This window comes from Cricetulus griseus, chromosome 7 (genome assembly GCF_003668045.3).
Source record: "Cricetulus griseus strain 17A/GY chromosome 7, alternate assembly CriGri-PICRH-1.0, whole genome shotgun sequence".
NCBI classification, from domain to species: Eukaryota; Metazoa; Chordata; class Mammalia; order Rodentia; family Cricetidae; genus Cricetulus; species Cricetulus griseus.
In genome coordinates this window covers 95405139-95427674 of record NC_048600.1, presented here as the reverse complement: position 1 = coordinate 95427674, position 22536 = coordinate 95405139, and the positions used below count along the sequence as shown (strand labels likewise).

The window sequence follows — 22536 nt, the reverse complement described above, 5'->3', positions numbered from 1 at the left end:
AAAATCAAACCCGACCTCAAAGTGTCCCTCCAAGCCTCTGTTCTGAAATCCGATGGTTTGGTCAGACTGGATTGGGAAGGAATCTTGAATCATTCAGTGTGAACTGCTTGCATTGTAGATGGGGAGGCCTGGTCTAAGCGAGGATGGATTATTTGTTGGTCACTTACGGAATCATGGGCACTAGCTGGGAATGGTGCAATGTGGAAGATAAGGAGGGTCTGTGCCAGCTACCAGGCAGGGCTGAGCTCTGTTGCTTACTAGTATGGCGCTCTGTGGATGCTTTGTTGTACAAGCATTCTTACTTACAAAGATGGGTGGTAAGAAAAAATAATTCAGTGATGCCACATCTGAACACTCATTGGGTATTGGTGACAATAAGAATAAAGAGGCTGTTGACAGCAGTAATGATGATGACAGTGATGGTGATGGTGGTAGCATGTACCTGTAACCACAGTCTTAGGATGTGGGAATAGAAAGGAATGAATCCTTGAAAGTCACTGGCCAGTCTGACTGAATCAATGAGTCCCACCCAGGCTAAGTGAGAGGCCCTGTCCCAAAAATTAAGGTGGACAACAATCAAGGATGATGATGCCTGAAGTTGACTGTGAGCCTCTGAGTGCACACACACATAGGGGCACATTCATCAGGATGCACACATTCAATCTCTCTCTCTCTCTCTCTCTCTCTCTCTCTCTCTCTCTCTCACACACACTCACACACACACACACACACCTGACTTCATTTTATCCTTATTAGAATGCTCTAACTTCCACATATATCCATTGACTTGCATGTAAAATAAAGAAGCCATCTCTGCCATGCATTACTTTTTAAATGACGGTAATGCATGTAGTTAAAGTACATAGCAAAATGCTTGGCTCAGGGACCAGGGCACAGTCAGCTTTCTCTCTCTGAATCCAAACCTCCCTTTCGTCCTCTTCTTTCCTTCTCAGCTGCCTCTTTCCTCTTCTCTATTGGCAATCTTTGTTTTATTAAATGATTGTAAGTTTCAGTCTCACGGGAAAACTGATGAAAGGCACAGTGACTTCCAGCACACCCCTCTTTCCCTATATGCATGTCCCCTCCCTGACATTGACACCAGTCAGGGCTTTGTCACATTGTTATCACCCAGAGGGTACTGTGTGGTTGGGGCTCTTTCTTGTTTTCTGTGGTTTGTGTAAAGGTCTAATGTACTACAATGTAACTACCATAGAACCATACTGAGTAGTTTGACTGACCTAAAACCCATGTTTTCAAGACCTAATCCATGGCAACTACTCATCTTCTTGCTGTCTACATAGTTTTCCTTTTCCAGAAATGTCAGAAAGCTGAAGTGATCCAGTCTCTGAGTTTTAGCTTCTTCACATTGTCTTCTTCCACTTAGGGATGTATGTGTGACTTCTAGTCACTGTTTTCCTGCCCTGGTAGTTGATCTACTTTCTAGGGCTGCATAACATTCCATCTGTGGATGTACCATAGTTTATTTATCCATTCATTTACTGGATTGTGCCTTTGGTTGCTTCCAAGGGGGATTATGTGCAAAGCTGCTACAAACATCAGTCGATAGGAAATGCAGACTGTTATAATTGTTCTTTGAGCCCTGTTGACATTCCAGTCTTTGTGCTCTCTCTCACTGCCCGTTTGCCGCTCGGTGAGCAGTGGATAACCCAGATGGTGTCACATCATTCAGAGCATCGCTGGGTAGAGTTAGCTTCAGGACAAGGTCCATTCCTCTGGGAATCCTCATCCTGCTAAAGAACAAAGGCATATGAGGATGACCCATCTCCAGCCAGACATTAGCAGGTTGCTATAATTTATCTCTGTTTGGAGGATTTCAGCAGTGTCAGCGATAAAATAACAGTTTATCTTTGGAGTTACTTTTTACTGAAATCCTAACACTGGAAGTAGAAGAGCAGCTGCTGGGCCCATTCTGCTGGGGCACAGGTGTGTTCCTTCCTCAGTTACTGTAAAGAAATAGGAAGCACTACCTTCTCCTGGTGTTGGTAACAACAGTAGCTCTCAGCTCCAGTGTGGACAGAGCAGCTTGATGGTTTGCTGTGGCTGAGCATCAACGAAAAGCAGGCCAGGCATTGTTTCCCTGGTGGGGGGCAGGGGAAGTGGCCTGTAACAGTAATGATGCACCCCATGACCTGCCCCCAGAGGGTGCATCACAATGCTGCTAACACCAGGATACCCAACCTTTGCTGGAACTGTGGCATTCCACCTGCTTGTCTGTCCCTCTTAAAGTCTCCAGTCACTGTCTCGAAATGTTATGGAGCACATATTTAATGTTTTCATTAAAGAAAACAGGTCTGGAGGTTCCAGAAGAGAAATTTGACTCCACCCAAGGGGTGGGAGCTGCAAATCAGACATAGGCCAGCTTTGTCCAGCAAGCCTCACATCCACAGAGCCTGGTTCAGGCTTCTTGATTTATTCATGAAAAGAACTGGAGAGGTTGTCTCAGGGTGTCAGGGGTGGGAAGGATGGGTACCGGTTCACAGGGGTTACAGGCTTGCTGGTGTGATTTTTTTCTCACAGGAAAGGAAAAGGGATGGAGGAAACAAGAAATAGGAACATGTGTGTTGCCTTCACCTTGTTATCCTCTGGCTCCCCAATCTGTCATTCTCCATGCACCTGAATATAGCTGTGGATTTAGATAACTCTCTCTCTTCCCCTCCTGACCTTTATTATGACTGCAAAATTCCCTGCTCAGGGATAAATAATGCATGCTTTCTGTCAAGAGAGGCAAGAAGAACTCAAGCAAACACTGCAGCGGTGAGGGAGCAGCATCTTCGTCTCTGGAATGTGTTTTCTTTCCAACCCACTTCTCCCTACCTCTGCCCTCACCCCTGCCAGTCAGGGCAGGAAAACCCAGAAACAGGGGCTAACAGAGCTGAGGGTTGGAGCTCCAGCTTGCATTGAAAAAAAAAAGCATTGCATTGCTTACAGGGCTGAGGAATCGACTCTGTCGGTCAAGTGCATGTCTCAGAAACAAGAAGATCTGAGTTCATGTCCCCAGCATCCTTGGAACAGGCCAGGCACACACAAACTGTGCTAACAATTCCAGCACTTGGGAGTTGGAAACAAGCCTAGGGCTTGCTGGTCAGCCAGGCTAGCCAAATCAGCAAACTCACACAGGGTTCAGTGTGAGACCCTGTCTCAGAGCAGAAAGGTGAAGAAAAGTAGAAAAAGACACCCCTCTGGCCTACACATGCACACACAGGAGCATGTGTGACGTGCACGCACGCACACATACACAGACACACACAAACACACTTCATGGGGGATGCTTGCAGGTTAGATTGTTAGTAATGTTATCTTAGCCTTAGCCATATTCCTCTTCCCTCCCCTCTCAGGCCTTCATTGCAGAACACAGGTACATCTTGGCATTTCTTTATCCAAAGTTTGGCAAGGCTAGTTCATGGACATATGTGCATCGGAATGTTCTAACTACATTGTGGGAATGGACAGAAAGAAAGAAAGGAGGTCTATCCTGGCAAGTCATTTTGGCTCCAGACATCAATGGACAAGGGGCAAGGGGTGGAGTTGCTTATCATGGAGTCTAGCCTTACCTCTGAGCTAAGGCTTGACTTTGGGCTGGCTTCTACAGCTGCATGGGAATCAAAAGCCTCCTGGGTCACCGTGGGGTTGGAGGTTTGCCAAATCACAGCCCATGGCTCCTTGCAGTTACAGCAGGAATGGACGAAGGCGCAGCCTTGAGGATAAAGGCACAGCCTCGAATGCCAAGTTCAGCATTTAAATCAGAATCAACTTTGGCCCCGATTGCACGGGTGCCTGTTCTATTTCTTATTTATACCTGTACTTTGCTGAGGTGTGGGGGGACAATGACTGTTTTCTGTTTGATGACTTAAATAAGGACCCAGGTACTTCACCCTCAAATGTTTGGATCAGAAAATGAGATGGGAAAGAAAATGATTGTAGAGCAAAGACGCCAGCTTGGCTCCTGTGTCTGTGGGAGGAAGTCGGAGGCAGTAACAGAAATGAAGTTTGGGAACTGTTTGCTCATTTACACATTGTCTCAGACTCCCCAATTACACACCTAATTAAGAGTTGGACAATTAAACGCACAGTTTAAATGTATGATCAGGGAGTTTGGGATTAACACCCAGATCAGGGAAGAGGCACATCTGAGCCTTGAAAGAAAACGTGGGAAGGACTGTTCCTGTGCGGTTATCTTTCAGAGCTCAAGTTGTGGCTGCTCTGCTATGGATATCTGTTACCTTCTAGACATTTCTTCCAGTAACCCACATCTCACCGTCTCTAAAAGCACTAAATGTCATGAATGGAAGAGTAAGAATGGAGAGTGCAAGAAGGGAGCCAGCTGCTTACATTCGGTCCAGGGCTGGCCAGGCCTGGAGGCACCCAGCTTAGCTTCTTTCTCTATCCCAGCCTTGGTTCTTTTGTAGATCTCACCCTGGGCAGCTGTGAGGATTGATGGTGCTTGTGTGTTCACATGCTCTTGAGAAGGTGTGCATGCAAGTCAATGTTGGATGTCTTCCTCTATTACCCTCCACTTTATTTCTGGAGGTAGGTTTCTATTATAGTCAGTTTGATTCTGTTGGCTGACCAATGAGCTCCAGGGATCACTCTGTCCCCACATCCCTGGTGCTGGGATTACAGACTTGTGTAGCTTCTTACATGGATGCTGAGAATCTTAACCGAGATCCTCATGCAGGCTTGGGCAGCACCTTACTGACTGAGCCATCTCTCCAGATTCAAGGGATGGAGTTACTCCGACTCACCAGACACCCTCTGCCTTTTGGCCTATAGGACGATGCTCAGTGGTTGCATCAAAGCCCTGGAATGGCTTTCCTATAGATACTCAATGGATTTTTGTAATCACTGAAAATCTTTTCTTGCCCTTGTCTCATCAGGTGTTTCAGAATTACTAGATCACAAAACAAATGGGGCGAGAGGGGAACCAACTTGCTTTGTGTGAAGGACCTGTGGCAGAGCTGTGTGAAAATGGAGGTAACCTGTTGGCCAGGCTGAGGAAATTGAAAGCCTCAGGGTTTTTCATGAGAGCCAGGAAAATCCTTGACTCCAGATGCGAAGGGTGTTGGAGAACATGCTCAGGAGTAGCCCAGGGAAAGCTGTATGATCATCTTCTCCCATAGTTGCTTCCAATTAGATGTAACCTTGTCATCTCCATGGCAACCCAGGAGCTTCATGGGTTTCATTGAGCCATTGCTTAGGGAGATATGGAGGAACCAGATGGGCTAGGTAGGTGCAGAGGCTGGGATATAAGAGTCTGCAAAGTTTTATCCCTAACTAAGGTTGTCATCAACTTGGATGCGGCAGTGTAAGGAGCAGCTATTCACTTATGACCTCGAGGCTTTGGTGCTGGTCCTGAGTCACAGAGATCCACGATGCGTCAGGAGGTCTCCATGTCTCAGCTTCCTACTGTAACCTGTGGACCCACAGGTCTCCTGGCTCTCCTGACTGATGAGGGATGTCCTTCTGTATGCTGGGAATATATGTTTCTCTTATTAGTTGATGAATCAAGCTGTCTTGGCCAATGGAGAGGCAGGATTTAGCTAGGCATGAAATCCAAACAGGGATAGAGATGTAGCTCCCAGGAAGGTAGAATGTCCCGCATTCTCCAATAAGATAAGGCCATGTGGAGATACACAGATCAATAGTTATGGGCTAATAATTAAGAGAGAGCTAGCCAGTAAGAAGCCTAAGCCAATGGCCAAACAATTATGAATAGATATTAAGTCTCAGAGTGGATATTTCAATAGCGGCTGCAGGAACCTGATTGGGTGGAGGAAAAAGGAGAAAATCTCAGCACCCGACTGGCCCTCTGTGAGTTTCTCCCCAAGACACCAGCAGGGGGCAGGTTGGATGCCAGGACGAGTGAGAAATTGTTCTTTCCTTTGCTACTGGAAATGGAATGGAAGGAGTAGTAGGTATGCGTGCTCAGAGGGATGTCTACCTTCTTGCTCTGCAGTTTTGACCTTCAGTTCTTTCATCAGCAAAGTAGAGGCGGTAGCTCTGCATTCATTGTTTTTCCTCATTACCAATTAAAATACCCAACCAAAACAGCGCATACAAGAAAGACCTTATTGTAGTTCTTATTGTAGCCATCTATGATGGTTAAGAAGGCTTGGCTATAGGAGGAGGGGGCAGATGGTCACATTACATATGCAGTCCAAAAGTAGAGCTGCAGATAGGAAGCTTGCTGTAGAAACTTCAAGGCCCACCCCCAGTGAACCACTTCTTGCAGTGAGGCTCCATCTCCTAAATGTTCCACAATCTTACAAAACAGCATGACCAACTCGAGGCCAAGTGTTCAAACACAAGAACCTATGTGAGGCATTTTGTGTTCAAAGCACAAGAGCTGCCTTCACTGGGCTGTCTCGGAATACATGGGTGGCTGGATGGGGGACAGAAATGTCATGTACAAGACCTTCTGCAACTAGACAGCTGAATCAGTGCATGTTTTCCTGCCAGGGTTGCTAAGATTCTTGTCCTCTTCTGTCATTAGACATGAAGTTCCTTGAGGGGAGAAGCCTGGATCTATCTAGCGTCAAATGTCACAGTGCTCAGCCTGGAGCCTGTAAGGGAGGGAATTCTTCTCCCTGAGTGCAGAAGGAATAGATTCAGCATGCATGATGTGCGTTCTTGGAAATAAATATATGAACGTCCTGCCTTTCCTGCTGACCACATCATAGCTAATCACCGTTAGAGATGAAGGCTTTGGGGACTTGATGATTTTTGAAAACTATATTCAAGGTTAAATTATGAGTCAAGCCAAGAGTGTAAACTTCTGGAAGCAATTTCCTCATATTTTAACCATTGCTTGGTCCTGGCCACTGTACTTGTGTGAATCCCAGGAAGCCCTCCCCTTCTGTGATCCTAAAACACTCCAGTCATGACCACATTCTTGCCACAGCTTCCAAGAAGGGAAACCAAGGTACATAGTGAAGTTTCAATGGATATACCTCAGAACTTGTATATTCAATGGGAATTGACTAGAAAGTGGGGGATGTTTGTCCTTGACCTACCAGTGCCTTTATATCCCAAATTCTGCGATGGTTCACAACTAATGTGTGAGGAATAGAAAAGTGGACTAATTTTGAAGTCTACCCTGCTTCTGCTTAATACCTGGGTTGTAACCTTCCCTAAGTGAAGAATGGAGTAAGTGGAGTGGAGGTGTGTGTGTGTGTGTGTGTGTGTGTGTGTGTGTGTGTGTGTGTGTGTGTGTGCATCAATGGGTGGGTGGATTAAAACTGTGCTTGTCTGCTCAGGGTTGCCATGTCCTTCATATGTCCTCTTAGCCATCTGCTCAGGTGCCTGGGATTTCTCTGTTCCTCCAGGCATTCCAGAATGGATTGACATCTAGTTAAGTAGCACAAATTCCACTGTACCTGGGGTGAAGCAGGGGTATGGGGCTCTACTTTGGAGTGTGAGCTTCCACAAGGCAGATGTTTTGTTTGCTTTGCGTTGTAGTTTTAATAAGTAAGCATGAGACACAACTGCAACCTTCAGGAACTTCCTCCAAGTGTCTCTGGGTAGGACAAGAGAACTACACTGGACAGGGACCTCTTTAGGGTGTGGTCCCGTTCTTCCACATGGAGGTAGTGACAGGGCTTTGCATGTTGCTAGAGGGCCATGGATGCTTGCAGGAGCTGCTGTTCTCTCTGCTGTTCTCTCTCTCATCTGCAGGGATCTGGATGTGGATCAACTTGCAAAGGGATCCTGTAGACAGGCATGACAGAAAGTGGACAAGAGGACCACCCTGACCCCAGAGACATGAGGTGAGCAAGGGAGCAGAGTGGTGGGGTCATCGTCATCGGGACTCATGGACAGGAGAAAAGAGGTCAAATGAGCTTCTGTGAGATGGAGAGTGTCTCAGTCATTGGTTCCCCTCACATCCTGTACAGAACTAGGGATGACTTCAAAGTATGCTTATTAGTGTTCTTGGAGAACCTTGTACCCAAACTGATCTTAGCAGCCCTGGTACAGCCTAGGTTCTGCAATGGTGCCCCTGACTGTACCACATACATGAGACCATTCTTCAACTGTGGCCTCTGGTGTGATGGGGAGCATTACATTTAGAGTGTAAAGAAAGAGCCTTGATACTAAAAAGCTAGAGTGACTGGGAGGTCCTTGGATAAGCAGCAAGGATGGGGAGATGGAAAACTAAATTAAGGTCAAGAATGAAGGGGATCCTGGGATTTGTGCTAATTAGGATGCAAGCCTTGAGTGTTTCATTTAATAGTAACAAAATACATGGCTACAATGACATCTTTAATTAATAAAATGGCTCATATCAGTTACAAAACGTGCATAGTGGAGAATACCACTCCATGAAGTCAAACATTGTCAAATGAAAAGGATGGCTGGCTGGACGAGGGAACAGAATTAAGTCTTATAACCCCCACACTCTGATGGAACCTTGCATGTTAGGCAATGTGTTCCTCCTCACAAGTTGGAGAATACCCTTAGCTTTTGGCTGCACATGATCCCTTAAGGACCCTTCTCCAATAGCAAATAGGAAACAGCATTTGAACCCAGAGCCAATTGCCAAACCCAGGCTGGCCCCTCTCCATGCCAGATGGGAGTCTTCCTAAAGTAGAGTGACCATGGATGCTTTGGCCATGACTCCTGCAGTGAACATGGTGCACATGAGAGTGGGTTACTCCAAAACTGGGCCAAAAGAAGCCTTTACAGAGGGATGCATCTGCTTTTCTTCAGAGAGTTGTTGTGATGGTGATGGGAGACAGTACTGAGCCTCTGCCAGCAATGCCTATGGGTGCAGTGAATTATGACAGCCTGCTATTGGGGTGGGGAGGGGATAAAGAAAAGCAGGCCAAAGACACGGATTGGGAGACAGAAGAGGGGGAAAGACTGGCAGTGGAGTGAGGGAAGAGGGGAGAAAAGGGAGACTCGTGAGCAAATAGATGCATTATTTTGCTGAAATATGAGATGCACATGGTGATATTGCAAGGAGCTCTGCCAAAATCACATGAGGTTAATTATTTTGACCTCCATTTCTGGCTCTCACACTTGACTGAGGGCATCTTCAACTGGCAATGACACTACTGCCCTCAATAACATGTGCGCACTGACTAATGATCTCTCTGGAGCGCAGCTGTAGCTCGGGAAGCAAGCAGGCTTTGCGGCAAAGGCCCCAGCATAATTGCTGCAGTTCCTTGTCCACTTAGGCAAGAAACCCAAAGAATGCTGTTGTTGTGTTTTATTGTTTTCAAGGGCCTGTGGTTCACCTTGGAGTATCAGAAAATATGTGACCATTGGCAGCTGGTTTGTGCAGAATCCCTGGTTACGCTGAGCCTCGAGGACTGTGACTGTCTTATGTACCTGTTGCCCGTGGGGCCTGGAAAAGGAAAAAAATCATGGGGGTGTTAGAATAGAAGCAAGACAATGCATGCCACATGCCACACGCTACATGCCACATGCCACACGCCACATGTCACAGCTCCATTGTTTTTGAAGCTATTGTTTTCCTTTCTTAGCTTTGAGCCTGTCTAATGTATTAAACTTTTTTTTTTTCTCCCACATGCAAGCCATCAAGTTTCCTGTCCTCAGTGAGCTTGGAGTTAGTAAACCAATTCTGAAGGAGAGGTAGGCATGCTGACACTGTAGGCCTGACTTTGTCATCTCTTCTGTTTCTGAATGAGCATTTCTATGTACATGAAAGACTGTAATGGGTGGCAATTTCGGGAAGCCAGGAGCCACAAATAGGGTTCACTTTCAGCCTCATGCACTAATTCAACAAATGTTGGTTGTGCCTCCATGTAACAGGTGTTTCTGCTGGTGAGTCTTACTGTGAGCCAGTGTGGGACAGGAAAAGGACCTAGAGTTTTACTCTGAGATGGGGAAAATCACAACCTTGCCCGGCATTCACCCGTTTCCTCTTCAGACAAGCAAGTCCCTTACATCTTCTCCATTTCCCTGGCCACCGTATCACACTCAGTAGTGATTCTCACAGGTGTGAATTTCTGAGACTCAGGACAACCATCCACTATTTTCTAACTCTGGGAATTCTGTGAAAACCACAAGCTAGAGACTTCCCTCCCATGATCCTCAGGGACCTTGACTCTCCGGGGAGGTTCACAAGATTCCCGGGACTTGCTCTTCAAGAGAAAATGGGCATGAAGCAGCTGAAGCCCAGGGGCCTTATGGAGACTGTCCGTTCTGAAAGCGAAGTGTGAGTCCTCTGGGAAGAAGCAGATCCTTTATGACTAACATCAACACAAATCATTTTGAGTGGTTTATACACCTGTGTGCATGGAGGTGCACAAATGTGCACATGGGTGTACAGGCCACAGGACAGCCTCAGTGCCATTACTCAGGAGCCATCTTGTGTTCTGAGACTCTCACCATACTGAGACATGCCAAGAAGGCTAGGCTGGCTGGCCAGAGCCCCCAGGGTCTACTTCTGCCTCCAAGTGCTGGGATTCGGAGCACACTCCCGCACACGCCAACCTGTGCATTCCTTTACATATTATTGAGTGCGGCTTCTGGGAATTAAACCAGGGTCCTCGTGCCTGTAAGCACTTTACCTACTGAGATGTCACCAGCTTCAAGGGACATTCCCTCACCACAGAGAGAGTGAAGAATCAGCACTTTGTGGCCTGGAAGACCTTCAATGCTTAGGAAGCTGTAAATGTTCATGGTAATGTTCCCACCCATCTCTGGGGTGGGGGAAGCTCCTGAAACCATCCTTGAGTTCCTTTTGTCCCCTGGGGCCTTATGTGCACCTAGGCTCGTGAATATTTGAATTCCCTTTCTCATTTGTCCCTAATTCTTGACTAACTAAACTTTTCCCATTGTTCTTGGATATTGAGACAGGGAACACTGGGTCAGATGGGAGTAAAGATCATAGGCCCATAAAGCAGGAGCTCTTATCACCATTATAAGGATGCTATCTTACAGTCACCAAGTGTTTTTAATCCCAGGCTGACTTTGACCTTACAGTGTGGCCAAAGATGACCTTGACTTCTGATCTTCATGCCTCCAGCCCTGGAGTGCTGGGATTACATGTGCGTGGCACCACACCAGTTTATGTGGTGCTGGGAAAGGAACCTTGGGCTGTGAATGTTGGGCAAGCTGTCTACAGACTGAGCGATGTCCCCAGTTACCAAACTTCACATGGCTTGTTCTTGGTGCTTTATGCATGTCAACACATCACATCTCCTATCAGTGCTTTGAGGTTTGGGACTGCTGCAGTCGGTTTTTACAGGTGAGCAAAAGAAGGTGTAGTCGGATTAAACAGCAAGCTTCAGGTCACCAAGTTGGTTTTGTTGGGCTCAGGATTTGCACTCATCTCACACCATTGCTCTTGCTCTCTTTCCCATAAATACCTGGGCCTCAGAAGGCACAGGGTGCAGAGTGGCTTATTTTTACCAGCAGTTTATCTCCATAGTAGAAGTGCCATGAGTTTGTTATTTCCCCTCTTTAAACCTGGATCCCTGCATTTTTTGTTGTTTTTTTTTGGGGGGGGCGGGGAACAGAGTTGATGGAATGGGTATCTATATATCTATCTACATATATTTAGAGGGGATTTATTAGAGAGGCTTAGAGGCTATGGTCCAGGTAGTCGAACAAGGGCTGTCTCGTAATGGAAAGGCCAACGACTGGGTAGTTGTTCAATCCACCCGACTAGACATCTCAGCAGTTCCAATCTGGTGCTGGAGTCCTGGGGGATTCTTAAGGAGCTGCTTGTCCGCAGTCTACATTGGGATCCTGAAGAAATAGGTTCTAACAACAGCAAAGGAATGCCCCCCAAAACAGGGTAGATGAACTTGCCAGTGAGAGTGAGGGCACGCAGGCAAAAAGCACAAGCTTCCGTCTTCCACATCCTTTTATGTGGGCAGCCTACAGAAGGTATGTCCCAGATTTAGTGTGGGTCTTTCCACTTCAATTGATCAATCAAGAAAATCCCTTACAGGCAAGTCCAGCTCCTTGGAGATTAGTTAATTCCAGATATACTCAAATTGATAACCAAGATTAAGCATCACAGACTTCTTTCTGAAAAAAATGTACAGAATAACTGCCCAGCGTCGTACATGATTGCTCTCCAGTATAAGGTTGATCTACTTATCTCTGTGAGATCCATCTACACAAAGGACCCCAGACATCATTTCAATGGCACGGAGGTCACAGAACCCACAAGTACACACTGAAAACTGGAGCTGCCCATGGGGAGTCTGCCTCCTCGTCACGGGATGGCATGACATACACTGTTCCTTTAAGGGACACGGTGAATGTTGTGTTTTTAGGTGGCAGCCTCCCCATGTTTTCCCAGCAAAGTTAATGAAATGTCACTGGTGCACTGCATTCACCTCCCGTCTCTCACACAGCCGGGCTGGCAAGTCCACGTGCTCTCCTTTGATCTATTTTTATACCACCACATAATAATTCATCCTCCTAAATATATCCATCATCCTGGATTTGCATTTTTTTATTAAGTCGCCTGCCTGCCTCCCATCATTTAATCAGTGTTGACTCGACTCAGAAAGCGGCCTGACAAGATGTGAATCCAAGTCTAGCCTCTGGTAGTTTGTCTGCTCTGTAACTTGGGGTGATCTTCTCCTATCAGTCCAGGTCTCAGTGTGCTCATGTGTAAAATGGGGCAGGCCCTGCAGGGAAAGATGGTTGTGTGACTCATGAGGGCACTGTAGTTGTCAGGGATTGCTACTGTTAAGGGTTCATCTTTCTATGGGCTGTGTGTGTGTGTGTGTGTGTGTGTGTGTGTGTGTGTGTGTTGTGCATGTGTATGTGTATGTATGTACATATGTGTGGAGGCTGGAGGTCAACTTTAGATGATGTCATTCTGCAGGAGCCATCCACCTCATCTTTTGAGGCAGGTTTCTCACTGGCCTGGAACTTGCCAATGCAGCTAGGCTGGATGGCCAGTGAGATCTCATGAACCCATCTCCCTATGTCTACTGAGCTCCGAAATTATAAGAACCTGTCAGGAGGCCCAGCTTTTTATGTGTTCTGTGGGCTAGAACTCAGGTCCTCAAGCTTGCATGATGAACTATGAACTGTCTTCCCCAGCCCAGTACCTGGGGGCTCACTGAGCATCCTCTGGCAAGACAGGAACACAGCAAGATCATGTGAAACAGACTGACCCTGCCCAGCCCTTCCAAGACTAAGCCTTGAACCCAGATTTAATTTACACCCTTCTCAGTTAGAGAAGGGGTAACTGCATACTATGAATAATGATTTTACACACAGCCCTGGGCTATGTGAGAGTTCATGTCCTCAGTGGTTCCCATCTGGTGGTGATGCTGCCTCCAGGGGACACTATTTTATTGGCACAACTGGGGCAGTGGGCAGAGGAACTAGGAAACAAGGAGGACCCCAAGAGAAGATTGCAGAGTCCTTCAAAGAAGGGGATGGGGACAAGAACCCCTGGACAAATTGGAGCCAGGGGGCAGGGAAAGGAAGGAGAGTCTTCATCCAGTTGCTGTTCGAAGCAGAAACAGACACCCATAGGTAAGCACTGAACCATACTACTGGAATTCAGTTGTGGAGAGGGAGGAGGGTTGAGCAAAGGAGCCAAGACGGGGATGGAGAGACCTGCAGGAACAGTGGACCTGACCTACTGATAGAATGGAGATCCTAGTCATAAAGCTTGGGAAACAGCATTGGACCAAACCAAACTCTCTGAATGTGGGTACCAGCTAGGAGCCCAAGACAGTCTATGGCTCCTCTGACAGCAGAGCCAGTCTTTATCCCTAGAGCACAAATGGACTTGGGAGCCCATTTCTTATGGAGGGATACTGTTACAGCCCAGATACAGCAAGAAGGGTCTAGACCCTCACCCAAACAATATGACAGACTTTGAAGGTCCTTGGTAGAGGGCCTCACTATCCTTGGAGAGGAGTCAGGGCGGGGGTGTTGGGTGGGGAACATGGGAGGAGGGGAGGGAGATGGAATGGGGGGATGGATAAGTAAATATGAGTAATTAAAAATAATAAAAAATTTAAAAACAACTGGGGCAGTGAGGTGTGAACACTATTGTCATCTGCAGCAGAAAGGTGCTGTGAAACTCCTGGCAATGCATCAGTATCCCCCCACAGCACAGACTTAGCCAGGCCAGCCCCAAGTATTAATAGAGCTGAGGTAGGGAAATTCTCACTGACTGACATGAAACGAATAGACACTTACCACAGTTATCGGTACTTGAGTGTCAACCTTGAATGAAGCTGATGATGTCTGGACACAATGACAGAACACTCTACTGTCACTCACAGGAGTGGGATGGGATGGCAGATGTTCTTCTGAGTCCCCTTGCTCTTGCTCATATACTGCTCTATTGCACACCTGTGCTCAAGTGTGATATTCTGGTTTGTTTACCCAACTGGCAGTGGGTTAGCATGCAAAGCATTTGCCTGACTCCTCTCTCGTCTCTCACTGTTTAGTGTTGCGGCTACACAAGGGACATGTTCCATCACTCTCACTGAAATCAGCCCTATCACAGAGGTGGCTAGTGGCTTGGTTTCTGAGTGTGTTCATGGGGTGGTGGAAATATAGAGATGTAGGGGTCCAGTGTTTAAGGCTTTAGTGGAGGCACTGAAGAGTGACAGGATAATGAGGTTCATTCCCTAGTCCAGGCTCCAACCCTCACAGAACACGTTAAAAATGAAGGAGTGACTGTCTCTGGGTCAGACCCTGTGAGAGTGACTATTCTCAGAACCTCTCAAGGCCATCCCCAAATATCTGCCAGAGCCTACAGGCATCCTATCACCCCTGGGTTTTGGGAGGAGACAGGAATCCATCTAGATACAGGTAAAATCTGGACTAGCTTTGCAAACATGCTTTGAGGAGTGTTACGTCCCAACAGAGCACTTGATACACCAGCATTGCTTTGTAAGGTGCAAATGTCCAGTGCAATGTTTCCCCAGCCACCTCAGTTACCCTTGAAACTGATTGTGAGAGAAACCTTTGTTCCTTTCCCCTGGCACCTAGTTGTACCTTGAGTTCTGAATGTTTAAATTCGACCACCCTCTGATCTCATGTTTGTGCTGGATCTGGGACTGTGCACTGCCCACCCAATTTTGCATGGAGCTAGGGTGGAGAACAAAGCAGGTTCCCAAGCACACTAGGTGGAGCTCATCCTCCAGATCCTCCTTTCCATGGTAGCAACTGCAATGGTGGTGTTAACAACATCTTCCATGGACTGAACTTTTAGTAGATGCCCAGTGTTCTTCCCACCTTAGCTGCTTACACCTCCCATCATTCCTCTGAGGACGTTGGGGCTGTCCCTGTCTCTATCTTACAGATGAGCAAAACAAGGCTGCGTGAAACATGACCAACGTGTGTGTTGGGTCCTGGATGTGAACCCATTGATTTCTGCCCTCAGGCCCTGACCCTTACCCACACACTCCAGGCTTCCAAGGGCACAGGGAAGCAGCATGAGTCAGCCACCATGGACTCTTACCTGACATGCATGCCCACACCAGTATTGGGGCTGTGGTCACATTACTTCACCCCTTTAAGCCTGGTCTGCTTGTTTGTGAAAAGGGCAAAATGTGTGCATAGCCCTGGAATATACACCTCCTGATGTATATAGATTCCCTTCCCTCCGTTGGATCTGACCTGCAGAGAACTGAGTAGCACGTCTCAATGACATGGCTCCCAAAAGCCACAGCCCCATGTACACAGCGTATTGGACAATGAGATGATGTTCTTTCCCTCCTGGCCCCTTTCTACACTGCTGGAGCAAAGGGTTCAAACCCAAACTAGTAAGCTGTAAATCCTTAGTAGCTAGCTCCATCACTTCATCAGACTTGAAGCAAGGACACACATCACATGCATCCCTCTGTGTCAGGGGCAGGGGCAGGGCAGGATGATTATTTCACCCCCCAGGACCTCAACAATGCTCTTTAGCTATGGCTCCCCTTATTGTGACAGACCCAGAGACACCGTGAAAAGGACAGTGTTGTCTTTGGCCAGGTCCTGGAGCTGGCTAAGACATCCATTTCCAATTGTCTCCCTCCCCAGTGTTTCCTATTGATCTCATTGGCTTCCCCTCCCTAGAGCTGTGTCCTCTTGTTATTGCTAGGTCCCCAGGTATTCTCAAATCAAAGCTTTGTGGAGCACATCTGAGTGGGTGTGAGGCGGACAGCAGCAGAGTACTAACAACCTGAAGTCCAGAATGGGGGAACTGGGATTGGTACTTAGAGTCCCTCACCTCTCTGAGCCACCCAGTCCTTCTGCTATGGAAGCCAGATGTGATAGAGGCCAGCGCCTCACCCAAGAGGTAAAACATCCTCACAAAAATAGAGATCGTACTTTTGGTTGTTTTTTATTTAATATTTATTTATCATGTATACAGTATTCTGGCATATATGCCTACATGTCAGAAGAGGGCACCAAACCTCATTATAGATGGTTGTGAGCCATGATGTCATTGCTGAGAATTGAACTCACAACCTCTGGGAGAGCTGCCAGTGCTCTTAACCTCTGAGCCATCTCTCCAGACCCTTGTTTGGTTGTTGTTGTTGTTGTTTTTTCTTTGTCTCTGGGAACCCCACCACAATCCAGGTGGCACACAGATGCCACAGCCCCAGGGAGCATCCACATATCACCATCTCATGAGTTTGGAGCAGGTATCATGTTGGTGGGCAGGAAACGCTGAACAGAGATGCATTTCTCCTTTCTCCCTCTCACCCTGCTGTCTGCTTTTTAAAATTCCCATTTCATTGTGTTGGTTTCACTTGGCATTTAGAAAGAATTATAGAATAAAAGAATCGAATTGAAACAAGTACACAACTACTTACACAGAGGATACAGGATGGTCAGCCAATGCACACAGGTGCGTGGTGCATTCTGGCCTGGGCATGCTGGCAGGTTTTTAAGAGTGGAGAGTGATGAATAGGAAGGCAGGAGGGGTGGGGCACTGGTGCAAGCAAGGGGGGCCTGAGCTGCTCAGAGTCCTGCAGTCACCGCTGCCATCAAGAATGCGCAGCAGAGGCTGCAACCCCACATGCAGAACACAAGGGGGAGAGGCAGCTCCACTCAGAGCATAGCGGCTGACTCCACACTACCTTTCCACTGCTCCACACAAAGCCGGCTCACCCATGGCCAAGGTGGTATTAATAAAGTTTTTGTTGAAAGCCTGCTGTGAATGCTTGACTTTAGACCTGCCTGTGCCTTTTCCTCCTTGCCTGTGAGGCAATTGGCTCCAGGGACTGAGTGACCGAGAGAAAACAAATAATGGCCATGGTTTCTTTCTTCTACTTTCCTCCCAGGGGACAGAAGGGCAGAGACAGACTAGAAGAGGACTCCTACAAAGAGTATGAAGGGTTGCTTTGCGACACAGCCACTGAGCTGGCAGCAAAGGAAGGATAGCCTCTCAGGCCCTGGAGGAAGGGAAATGACTTGAAATCAGATGAAATTGCAGGGCCTCCTGGTGTGGGTACATTCCTACTGCTGGGGCTTGCTTTATTTACCTGAGTGAGGGTATTTATGTACCATCTTTAAGCAGGCGCTCTAGATTAAAGGCTTTCAGGATCAAAGTGGCTGTGGTCAGACATGGTCCAAAAGCCTCCTTTGAGACTAGTGGAGAGGAAGTCAGCCCACCCACGAGACTCGGGTTAAGGGCACATGTGTTAAAGTAAACAAAATCAGAGTTAAAGGTACTAATTCAATACTATAAGGAAAGAATGTATTATCAACTGGTTCTTGGTTATTCAAAAATTGCCTGAAGGGCAAGGCACAATTTGAAGTTGTGAATTGCATTGCTGTTGTCACAGTAGCTGGCATTTATTGAATACCTACTGTTTATGTAGTTTACTTTGGCTATCACCACCCTGGAGCGAGGGTGTGCGGAGGGGTGGAGACGAGCTTGTGAGAAGCCTTGGCTGTCCATTCACGCATGTGGGGTGCAGAGAAAATGAAATCTCTCTCTATGGGAGCAGACAGGCAGCTCAGGTTCCTCTCTAGACCCAGCTCTCACCTACACCCACATGCACAAACAAGGAAGGAAGAAATAACTGGTCTGCAGGGCCTGACATCAGGCATTTCCCATTCCAGTATGGAACTAGGGCATGTCCAGTAAGGAACAGAGTCAAAGGCAGAGGGACCCTTACCTTCCTCATGGCAGGCCCCAGGTCCCCAGGGATGTAAGAGTCCCCATTTCTGTAGCCTTGACAGCAGAGATGAACAAATCCAGTCATATGTCCATTGGTTCATGAATTCCTATAAACTCATGCAAGACGCAGGCCCCAACCAGCCAGGCAGGTTGTCTTTTCTTATAAGGGGACAGGGCATGAATTCACACTCTAGTAAGAATAACAGATACTCCACAAGGAGATGAGACAAGTCACCAGAAATTATTAGTACCCAGAAGAGGGGAAGGATGCTTTGGGGCAGATAGGGAGTGGAGATGGAGGTAGGGCGGGCAGCCAAGGCTCCTCTGGGAGGTGAAGGCTGGCAGGCTCTTCCCAGGCAGAGGGAAATGCAACATGAATCGCCACAGAGCAGTTTCACAGGGCTGGCAAACAGGAAGAGCCTCTATCAGGCCCAGCACAGCTGGTCTTGGGTGATGTCTTAAGCTGCCTTTCACCAGCCTCACAGGGGCTCAGCCCCCACAGACCCTAAAACTGTGGAAGTGGCCTGGGAGGGAAAGATGGCAGGAATCGGTATGCCTGACAAGTACCAGGTGATCCCCAATGCCCCTGACCCTACCCTCATCTTTCTCCAGCAGATGGTGATATGGGGTTAATGACCAGAATCCCAGATTCCAGCTCATTTTTATCCCATTAACTGGGCATTTATGATTCGGTCAAGGCCAGTGTCAAATTGCAGCAGCAGCAGTACCAGCAACCGGAGGCCCCAAGAATGAGTTAGCACAAATAACACAGAGATGTTCTATGGTTTCCTGAAGTCCACACAGCAAATTAAATGTACCTCAGGGTCAGGCCAATTTGCAACTGAGTCCCATGAGTCCTCTCTTGCGAACAGGGTTCTGTAGTTTTACTTGGAGAGCAAGCAACAATAGGTAAGATTTTAAGGAATTACTCATTAGGAGCTGCAGAGATGGCTCATCCATTAAGATCACTGGGTGTTCTCCCTAGATTCCATTCCCAGCACCCACATGGCGGTTCACAGCTGTCTGTAACTCCAGTCCCAGAGGATCTAAGGACTTCTTCTTGCTTCCAAGGACACCAGACATGAACATGATGCACAGACACATAAACAGGCAAAACATCCATATGAATAAAAATGAATGAAAAAACAAACAAACAAACAAATAAATAAAAGGACTCATTAAATGCACTGCTTTGCTTCATGTCCCATCCCGGTATACCCTTTATAGAGAATTACTCCTAAAAATTCACAGAAGAAAGGAAAGAAATAAGACTCATTGCTATAAGAGCTGTGTGCTTATAAACCCGTTTACAGCAGAGCCACGCTTGGGTTAACCTTTCTCACCGCAATGAAGAACCAGGAGGAAAAGCTGTACAAGGAAGCCACGGGAGTCTGAAAAATAATTCTATCTGCATGTTAGAAAAGAATGCATTTCTTTTCTAATTAAGGGTGATGGCAGTAGCAGCCAGTATCTAGCACAAGTTAAGGAGCAAATTAGCTTTGGGGATGATTATAGGGCCCACCCTGTCTAATTCTGTCTGCCACTCTTTTTAGAGGCAAGAGGAGACTGCCCTGTACCCTGGGACCTCCAAGGAGACACATTTAGGGCAGGCCTTAGGATCCCCAAGGCTGGAAGACAGCGCCCCCTGCCTCCTGGCCCCTCATAACAAAAACAGAGAAATTCATAAATACATCCATTTATTTGTTCTTGAGCAAATAAATAGATTTGCTGTAGCAAAACTCTGGGAACATGGGCTAATAGGGGGTTAAACTGGCTAATTTTCACATGAATTTATCTGGAAAGGTTTTTTTTTTATTTTTTAATGTTTAGTTGTGCAGTGCACAAAAAAGACCATAATTATACACAATTAGGGCAGCGCCTAAAAAACTGGGCCAAGTAGACCCACTCTAAACCTGATGCTTGTGCCCTCAGCATGTGCCCCAGAGCGAAGCAAAAGGTACTGGGAATCTGTTGGATGCTGCAAATGTTTAACCAACTTAATGCTACAGAAACATTTTTAAGAATCAGACAATAAAGGGGAGGGAAGGGGAACTGGGATTGACATGTAAAACAAGTTTGTTTATAATTTAAATTAAAAAATATGTTCCTCCAAAATAATCAGACAATATCTAATGTCTGTGTGTAAACTGTGGTGTTAATTGCAAGAGATTCTTACCAGCTCAATAGGGCCCTTAAGAAGAGCCATGAAGGAACATTTTATTAGCTATGGTGCAGAACTAGCTATGAAAGAGAATGGTACAGTGGTTATCTCTTGAAAAACCCTGTCCATCTCTGGCCCTTCTGTTCAGCAGTAGTGCCATGATGGTCTGCATTGGTGTCTGATGAGGGTCTGTATCTTCCAGTTCAGATGTTCAAGAGTTTGAATGTCAGATGTTTTAGTTTTCAGGGGTGGTTTCATGGATCAGGTAGCCCTTCTCCCCATCTTCAGGATCTTCTGTGACATGGGTTCAGTGGTACTCTTGACTTCTGACAGATCTAGAGACACCCCAGCACAGAGCCTAGTGACTTGCAATGAAAGTCACAATTAGGGTCTTTATCCTTTGGTGCTCTACTCACCCTAAAGTGCCTAGCCTGTTTGTAAGAGTCTAGAAGACCCTGAGGTCTTTGGGCTGCGGACAGGAAGCAGAAGAGAAGGCAAAGTTGCGTTTGACCTTGGCCTTTCAGATATGCAGTGCCTGAGGCATATCACATCTTTGAGAGCTTTAAACGGTTCCCCAGTCACCTGGAAGAGAACACCAACATCAACAAAGCACCTTCTCCCATCGTTCATCAAAAGCGTTAATTGCTAGGTGTCTAAACTGTACAAACATTCCACAACATCGCCTGAGTTCCTTTGCTGTTCTAAAATCCCACCATTGTGGAGGAGGGGAATGAAAGTTCAGAGAAGTTTAGGCACATTCTCCAAGGTCACACCGCAGAAGGAGGCAGAGCAGATGGGAGATACAAACTGAGGTCTGTGTGACTGTGCCACAGCACCATGCCCTGTCATGCTTGTGAGCCTCCAATCCACTATGGAGGTGAAGAAGCAACGAATGGGCTTACATGGGGGTGCGGTGATCTACTCTAGGATCTGTCTCTGCACATATGAGAAAACCTGTCTGAACAGAGGGAAACTGACTCTAGGAGAAGAAGAGACGAGGTGGCAGAGCATAGTATGGGCAATAGTTGGTGGTGATGGGACAGAATGTAGAGGAAATTACATGACTTCCAGCTGGGCAGAGCTAAGAGTAGGAGCCTACCATCAGAACTGTGGCAATGAGACCCGAGTGCCTGTCTCTGCCTTCATGTACCTGAGCCTCTAGGTATTAATAGTAGGACATACATTTCATTCATCTTGTTTTGCCCAAACCAACATAGTGTCTGGACCGGAGTTAAGGGGGAACACACTTACTAATTAGACTGGCGAGCCAAAGGTTTGTGAGAAGAATACACAAGCCTTTTTTATGAGAACCCTCAACTGCGAAAAGGGGCAAAAAGGGTGTCATTTGACCAAGAGAAGACAAGGAGGGGATCTAGACATGTGAGTGGGTGGTCTGTGTGTGAGACACAGAGAGAACATGGGGGTGAGGGGTAGAAATCCTTTCCTAAATTTGAGCTGGAGAAATTTGGATCTGCTTTTTAAAACCTGTTTCAGAGGCGAACACACCCGGGACGAAGTCTCAGATCCCACACCACTGGCTGTGTGAGACCTGAACTGTCTCTTCAGTAGGATGTGGATAAAACCCAGAACATTCACCTGCCAAGGCAGTTGAAAGGGGTGTATGGGCCAATACAGCATCTCACACACGTCCTGAGGCATGGGAAATTTAGACTGTTTTTGGTCCTCCTGGTCTACAAGCCTGTGTCCTCAGGCTTTGCCATTTGCCTTCTTGTCATGTCATCCCTGATCGATAAACTGCCAAGGCCATGCCCCATGTATCACCTCAGAGTGCTTTCTGGGAACTGTCTCAGTGGGTCTTGCTTAGCAGGAGGTCAGATGGGACAGGAGAACATTTCAGAATGGCCATCGGCCCAGAAGAACATGACCTAAGCCGCCCTTTTCTTCACCTTCTTAAGGCTGGCATGCCATGGAGACACCAGCTTGGCTCTCGAAGACACTTGCCTCCATGTGGCTCTATCCCAGCTTGGCCGAGTGGCTCAGTTGGCTACCCTAACTTTCAATTCCTTTCACCCTGATGAGAATTTATCTCTGATTCAATAGATCCCAGCCACTTGATCCTTGGCAAGGGGCAGGCAGTCAAGCCACACCTATCAGCCAGCAGGGGTCTGATTTACAAGGGATTTTCAGGAAGCAGGAGGTAGGAGGCTGAGATCCCATTCTCTCTCACCTACAGCTCCAGCTGTGATTCCATCTGGCAAATCCTAAGACAGAAACACACACACACACACACACACACACACACACACACACACACACA

The 22536-nt window shown here is 47.0% G+C and overlaps 1 long non-coding RNA gene across 7 annotated transcripts in view; it reads left to right on the top strand.

The window, feature by feature from the left end:
* The window catches only part of LOC103159566, a 50568-nt gene extending 39101 nt beyond the window's left edge, over positions 1-11467 (top strand). For 5 of the 7 annotated variants that reach the window (XR_004770771.1, XR_003487256.2, XR_003487255.2 and 2 more), the window contains 3 exons: positions 7693-7784; positions 9241-9612; positions 9793-11467. This is a non-coding gene — a long non-coding RNA (uncharacterized LOC103159566). The remainder of the gene's footprint in view (positions 1-7692; positions 7785-9240; positions 9613-9792) is intronic. The other 2 variants (XR_004770772.1, XR_003487258.2) reach the window with 2 other exon arrangements.
* Positions 11468-22536: the final 11069 nt, after the last annotated feature.